The sequence below is a fragment of the Cupressus sempervirens genome, chromosome 9 (assembly GCF_028749045.1).
Source record: "Cupressus sempervirens isolate cs-2001-9-10 chromosome 9, ASM2874904v1, whole genome shotgun sequence".
In the NCBI taxonomy this organism is placed as follows: domain Eukaryota; kingdom Viridiplantae; phylum Streptophyta; class Pinopsida; order Cupressales; family Cupressaceae; genus Cupressus; species Cupressus sempervirens.
Genome location: NC_143126.1, coordinates 710,771,371 through 710,777,969, shown reverse-complemented (window position 1 = coordinate 710,777,969; position 6,599 = coordinate 710,771,371).

Genomic DNA, 6,599 nt, shown 5'->3' with positions numbered 1-6,599 from the left:
AGGTGTACTGAAACATAACTTGAACTGTTACTTGAATATTTTTCATACTTCAAAACTTAGTTTCAAAACTGGAAAATTTTACTTAAACCTAAACATAGAATTGAACTTAGTCTATTGCAAACATGTGCCTTTGATTGTAATAGTACTTTGTACTGTTGTAGGATGGTATCTGGGACTAGGTCTTCTATTAGAGGCCGTGGTCATGACAGAGCTATCAGTGTCCATGAGTTTTCCCATGAGGGATCAGCTTATGTAGAGAGCAGAGGAGAGCACACTAGTAGGCAACAGGGAGAGAGCCGTAGAGAGAACCAAGTTGAGTCTGAAGAGGTTGGTTTGAGACAGATGATGCAGACTATTCTTGAACGTCTACCTCCTGTTCAAGAATAGCCCAAAGCACACCAGACAGAACAAGAGCATAGACCCAGATCTAGGAGTCCTCGAAAGGATCGTTAGAGGTCCATTGTGTCCACTCAGATGAAGGATCTTTCAAGATCCAAGGGCAGGCCTTTCAATGGGCAAGGTTCTAGTTATGTGGTTGAACAGTGGCTTATTTCCCTCGACAAAATTTTTGCCATGCAAGATTTTGACAGCAATGTTAAGGCAAGATTTGTGATCACTAATTTGGAGAATTTTGGGGCCACTTGGTGGACAATTGAGGAGAAGAAGCTGGGAATCAATATGAGCAGTGTTACGTGGGAACTATTCTTGGAAAGTTTCCGTGAACGATTCCTACTAGAGGAATGGAAACAGCAAAGGGCAGATGAATTTCATAACCTTAGACAGTACACTATGTCAGTGACTGAGTATGAGCGTAAGTTTTATGAGCTCATGTCTTTTTCAGGATTTAGTGAAAATTTAGCTCAGTTGACACAACACTTTATTAGGGGTTTGAACAATCGTATAATTGGGGGTGTCAAGGTATTTGAGTCAAAAACCCTCAAGGATGCAGTACGTCGAGCTATCCTTGTTGAAAAAAGTGTCAACCTTGGTCAAGGAGGTTTTGTAGGAGAGCCAGTAGCATCAAGATCTAAAGGCAACTATAATTCAGGTAGTAACAAGAAGTCTTCTTTCTCTAAGGGGAAACAGTATCAGCAACAGTCTCAACAGACACATCAACAGAAGGGATCAAATTCTCAGGCTCAAGGTGGTGGCAAAGGTTCTAATTCTAAGAACAACCGCAATGCTCAACGCAATAAACAAAATCAGCCCAATCAGCCAGCTCAGAGTAGCTAGTCTTTTGTTAGCAGGAATAGCCATCAACAATCAAATGTACCACCTATGGGTAGAGGATTTGGTAGAAATACATAATGTTTTTCATGTAGTCAAATTGGAAATTATGTAGCTCAGTGTCCACAGCGAGCACCTCAGTTTTCAGGACCTAGGCTTACAATTTCAGAGCCTACAGTGGGTGATGCAGGTAGAGCCCATAGAGTATTTGCAATAGTAGATCACCGTTAGGCAGACATTAGGGAACAGTGGTTGAGACCATAGGTGCTATTCAAGGTATATCTCTTTCAGTATTGTTTGATTTAGGAGCTACAGATTCATTTATTTCACCATCTATAGTTTCTAAGTGTAAGCTAGATGCGGTGAAGCAAGATCATGGTTGGCAAGTGGAACTAGCCTCAGGCATTAAGGTCTCCACAGATTTTGTAGTTCATAAGTGTAGGCTTAGCTTAGGAAGCTTTGATACTATAGTGGATCTTCGAGTCATACCCCTTGGTTCCTATGATGTGTTTTAGGCATGGACTGGCTTGGATCTCACAGAGCCAGTATAGATTGCAAGAAGAAGACTATTATGTGCCAAGATGACCAAGGGAATGATGTGAAGATAGTTGGGATACGAAGGCCTATATCTCTGTGGATGATTTCTGCTATGCAAATGAAGTGGAGTTTCTGTAAGGGATGTCAGATATTTGCTGTTATGGTAAATGATCTTGATGAGGAAGATCCTATGAGGAAGACTTTAGATCACCCAATTTTGCAGGAGTACGCAGATGTTTTTCCAAGTGAGATTCCAGGCATGCCTCCAAAGAGGGGCATTGACTTTAGTATTGATCTGATTCCTAGAGCAGAGCCTATCTCTAAAGCTCCTTATCGTATGACTAAATAGGAATTGGGTGAGTTACGTCTTCAGCTAGAGGAACTTTTGGCCAAAGGGAGCATTCGACCTAGTGTATAACCATGGGGAGCTCCAATGCTCTTTGTGAAGAAGAAAGACAGATCTTTGCGCCTTTGTATTGATTACAGATAGTTGAATAAGGTGACTATTAAGAACAGGTATCCTTTGCCTAGGATTGATGATTTATTTGATCAGATCAAGGGAGCTACACTATTCGCCAAGATTGACCTTAAGTCAGGATACCACCAGCGTCGCATCAAGGAGGCTGATATTCACAAGATCGCTTTTCGAATGCACTATGGGCATTATGAGTTCACAGTGGTACCTTTTGGCTTGACTAATGCTCCATTGATTTTCATGAGTTTGATGAATGGTGTGTTCTGATCTTATCTGGACGTGTTTGTACTTGTGTTTCTTGATGACATATTGATATATTCTAAGACTTAGAAGGAGCATGAGGAACACTTGCGGCTGGTATTGCAGTGTTTGAGAGACAATCAGCTTTATGCCAATGTAGCTAAGTGCGAATTCTTCAAATTAGAGATTCAGTATTTAGGGCATGTCATTTCAGGTGATGGTATTTCAATGGATCCTGCAAAGATTCAGGCGATAATAGATTGGCCGACATTGACTAATGTGTCCGAGATTCATAGTTTCATGGGCCTAGCTGGTTATTATCACAGATTTGTCTAGAACTTCTCTAGGATAGCACATCCTATCACTCCTCTTCAGAGGAAAGGAAAGAAGTTCGTATGGACAGAGAAATGTTAGGAAGCTTTCCAGAAGCTCAAGGAGCTTTTGACCAGTGCACCGATTTTAGCTGTACCTGATCTAGAGGGTGATTTCATGGTGTGTACAGATGCTTCTCTTGAAGGGATTGGGGCAGTGTTGATGCAGAATGGATGAGTGATTACATATGAATCATGCAAGCTCAAGGATCATGAGTTAAATTATCCTACACATGATCTTGAGTTAGCAGTAGTAGTTCATGCTTTGACAAGGTGGAGACATTTCTTGTTGGGGCACAGATTCGAGCTACATAGTGATCATCGTAGTCTTCAGTACATTTTTACTCAGCCTAATTTGAATGCTCACCAAAGGCGATGGATGGAGTTTCTATGCGAGTATGATTTTGAGGTTAAGTACATTCAAGGTAAGGAGAATGTGGTGGGAGATGCCTTGAGTCACAGGAGACATGTGGTATCATCGATGACTCTTAGTGTGGATTTGAGGAGTCGGATTCTTCAGGAACTTCCTACAGATTCTTGGTATTAGGAAGTGTGCAGAGAGATAGATTCAGGAAGACCTTTGGAAGGTAAGTTTGCAGGTTACGTTTGAGAGTCAGATGGTCTTTTGAGACATTTGGGAAGGATTTATGTGCCATCTTTGGATGAGCTTCACACCTTGATTCTAGTAGAAGCCCATCGTACACCTTACTCAGCACATCTAGGTGTCAAGAAGATGCATACTGATTTGAGATGTTTATTCTTTTGGTCTGGGATGAAGTGAGACATTGCTGATTTTGTGGCTAGCTGCCTTGAGTGTCAGAGAGTTAAAGCAGAACATCAGCACCCGATTGGACTTTTGCAGCCTAATCTCATTCCTTCTTGGAAGTGGGATATCATCTTCATGGATTTCATAGTAGGATTACCTATGACTGTTCGATGTCATGATGCTATCATGGTTATCGTTGATTGGTTGACTAAGATGGCACATTTCTCACTGATCAGGTCTTCCTACACAACAGCTTTTGTAGCTAACATCTTCATGCGTGACATTGTGAGATTACATGGTATTCCTAGAAAGATTATTTCTGACAGGGATCCTGTATTCACATCCACATTATGGACATTGCTGTAGCATGAGCTTGGAGCACAATTAAACTTCAGTTTGGCATATCATCCAGAGACTAATGGTTAGACAGAGAGGGTGAATTTGGTTTTGGAGGATATGTTACAGATGTATGTGATGGATAGGCAGACACATTGGGAGGACTATCTCTACCTAGTGGAGTTTTCTTACAACAACGGGTATCATAGTTCTATTGGCATGGCACCATTTCAGGCATTATATGAACATCCTTGTCATAAACCCTTGAGTTGGGATAGTCTTGAGGATCACATCCTGTTGGGTCCTGAGATGCTTCATGATATGGAGCAACAAGTAGTGCGTATCCGTGAGCACTTGACTATGGCACAGGATAGGCAGAAGAAGTATGTTGATTCTCATAGGACTGATAAGTAGTTTGCTGTGGGTGATAAGGTTTTCTTGAGAGTGTGTCCACAAAAGAGTTCGATCTGATACGAAAAGGGTTCTAAGCTAGCACCTCGCTTTGTGGGACCATTCGAGATTCTAGAGAGGATTGGCCTGATTGCTTACCGTCTTGCTCTACCACCCAGCCTAGCTCGCATTAATGATGTTTTCCATGTTTAAGTGCTTCGACAGTATATTCCTGATATTGTACATGTTCTGGATTGGAATGCGTTGCAGGTAGAGGACGGGCAGTTGGCTTTGGAGCTGGTTCGTATTCTGGAGCAGTGGGAGTTGACCCTCAAGGGTCAAACCATCAAGCAGGTAAGGGTCCAATGGGACCCTACTAATGACTCTTCAGCTACTTGGGAGGATGCAGCTAGATTACGGGAGTTATATCCCTACTTGTTTGTAGGCTTCCAGAAGTAAGCCTAACCCAAGGGGGGGTGGATGTAGTGCCTACCCTCTTTCACATCTTTTTTGGACATTGTTGTTGTTATTATCAGACTATGTTGGACTAGTTTTATGTTGATGGATTAGTAGTATTATTTTGAGGCTATCAGACATTATGTTATGGATTTAGTGGTTATATGATGAGATCATTTAGACTTTACATTTAATGTATGCATGATGATCATTACATTGCTTTCAGTTATTGTTGATGATTAGTCAGATGGTTTATTATTTCATGTGCTTTATTATGGATACTTACCTCATACTTGGATGTGTATGGTGTGCGTGTTTTCTTATCGTATGGCGTTTCTGATATGGTTAAGGAAGGGAGTCGTAGTCACCTGCTTAGTCAGGATCTACACGATGCACCACTTCCTGCCATTGTTTGCTTAGCTTAACATTATATATTGTATGTATATGCATGGTTTTTCTGCAGGTTGCAGGTACCGAGTATTGATTTTCTTGAATTGCCAGGATGAGCGTACCCTATTATACTATCTCAATGATAAGAGAAGGGAGATAAATTCTCAAGTCCAAATCCCAAACCCTTAAACCAATTATCCTAGTGAGGTAGGACAAGTATCTGGATATTTTACCCACTAAATGTGTCGGATGACATACTTCATGATTTTTAACCCTTTAGACTGATTTTGTGTGAATTGCTCTATGATGGGTTTTCATATTTTATCTTGAAGGTCTATGGTGAATTTTCTATTAATTAAGTCTTAATAAATAGATTTAATTAATAAATTAATTATTTGAGAAAATTAATATAAAATATTATGGGTTTTGATATTTTGATTATAATTAATTAAATGAGAATTAATTGAGGAAAAAGAATTAAATAAAAGAAAATTAGAAATTAAAATTAATAATAATAAAGTAATAAATAAATAATAATAATAAAAGTTATAAAAATTAAAATGAAAGTTATAAAAAATTTAAATAGAAATTATATAAAAAGTAAATTGGAGTTATAAGCTTGCATGGGAGTTAATGCACCTTTTCATTTCTCATATGTCAACAACATGGGGGTTAGTGCATCAATTAAGCACATGGTGTCTACAACCCTATGACTCATCTAGAAGGTTGGAAAAGACACATGCTTAGTTGGTGACACCTTCTAGCTGTTTCTAGAAGCATTCTAGATGTTTCCTGAGAGCTCTTTATATTCAGGCTTTCCTAGAAGCTTAGACATAGCGTGGAGAGCATTTGGAGCATTAGAGGACTAGAGAACTCTGAAGAAGTGAGGAGCTTGCCCTGTGGGTTTTCTGAGGAAGAGTGAACTAGCATTAGAGTCTGGGTAGATTCTTGTGATTTTACTTATGCTATTTTTGCATTTTGCATTCCCTGTCTTCTTCGTGTCTTCCATATGTCTTCTGAGGATTTTTTCTATTTAATTTGTATGCATTCTCAATATGGGTAGTTAAATTTGATTATATGCATAGATCTGAAAAGTTCACGGGGCTAGGGTTTAAATTGTAGCAAAATCCATTAGATTAATATTTGGATAAATTTGAGATTAAAAGTTTATAGGAAAATTCTGAAAAATTAGAATTTCTAAATAAACTGTGTATATACATGTTTATATTTTTGAATCTGCATACACATATACATAAATAAATAAATATATATATATATGCAATTATATATATATATATATATAAATATGTATACATGTTTATATGCTGTGATGTTTGAAACTTTGCGTGTGTGTATATATATATATATACATATACCTTCATATATATATACATACATATGTATATATAAT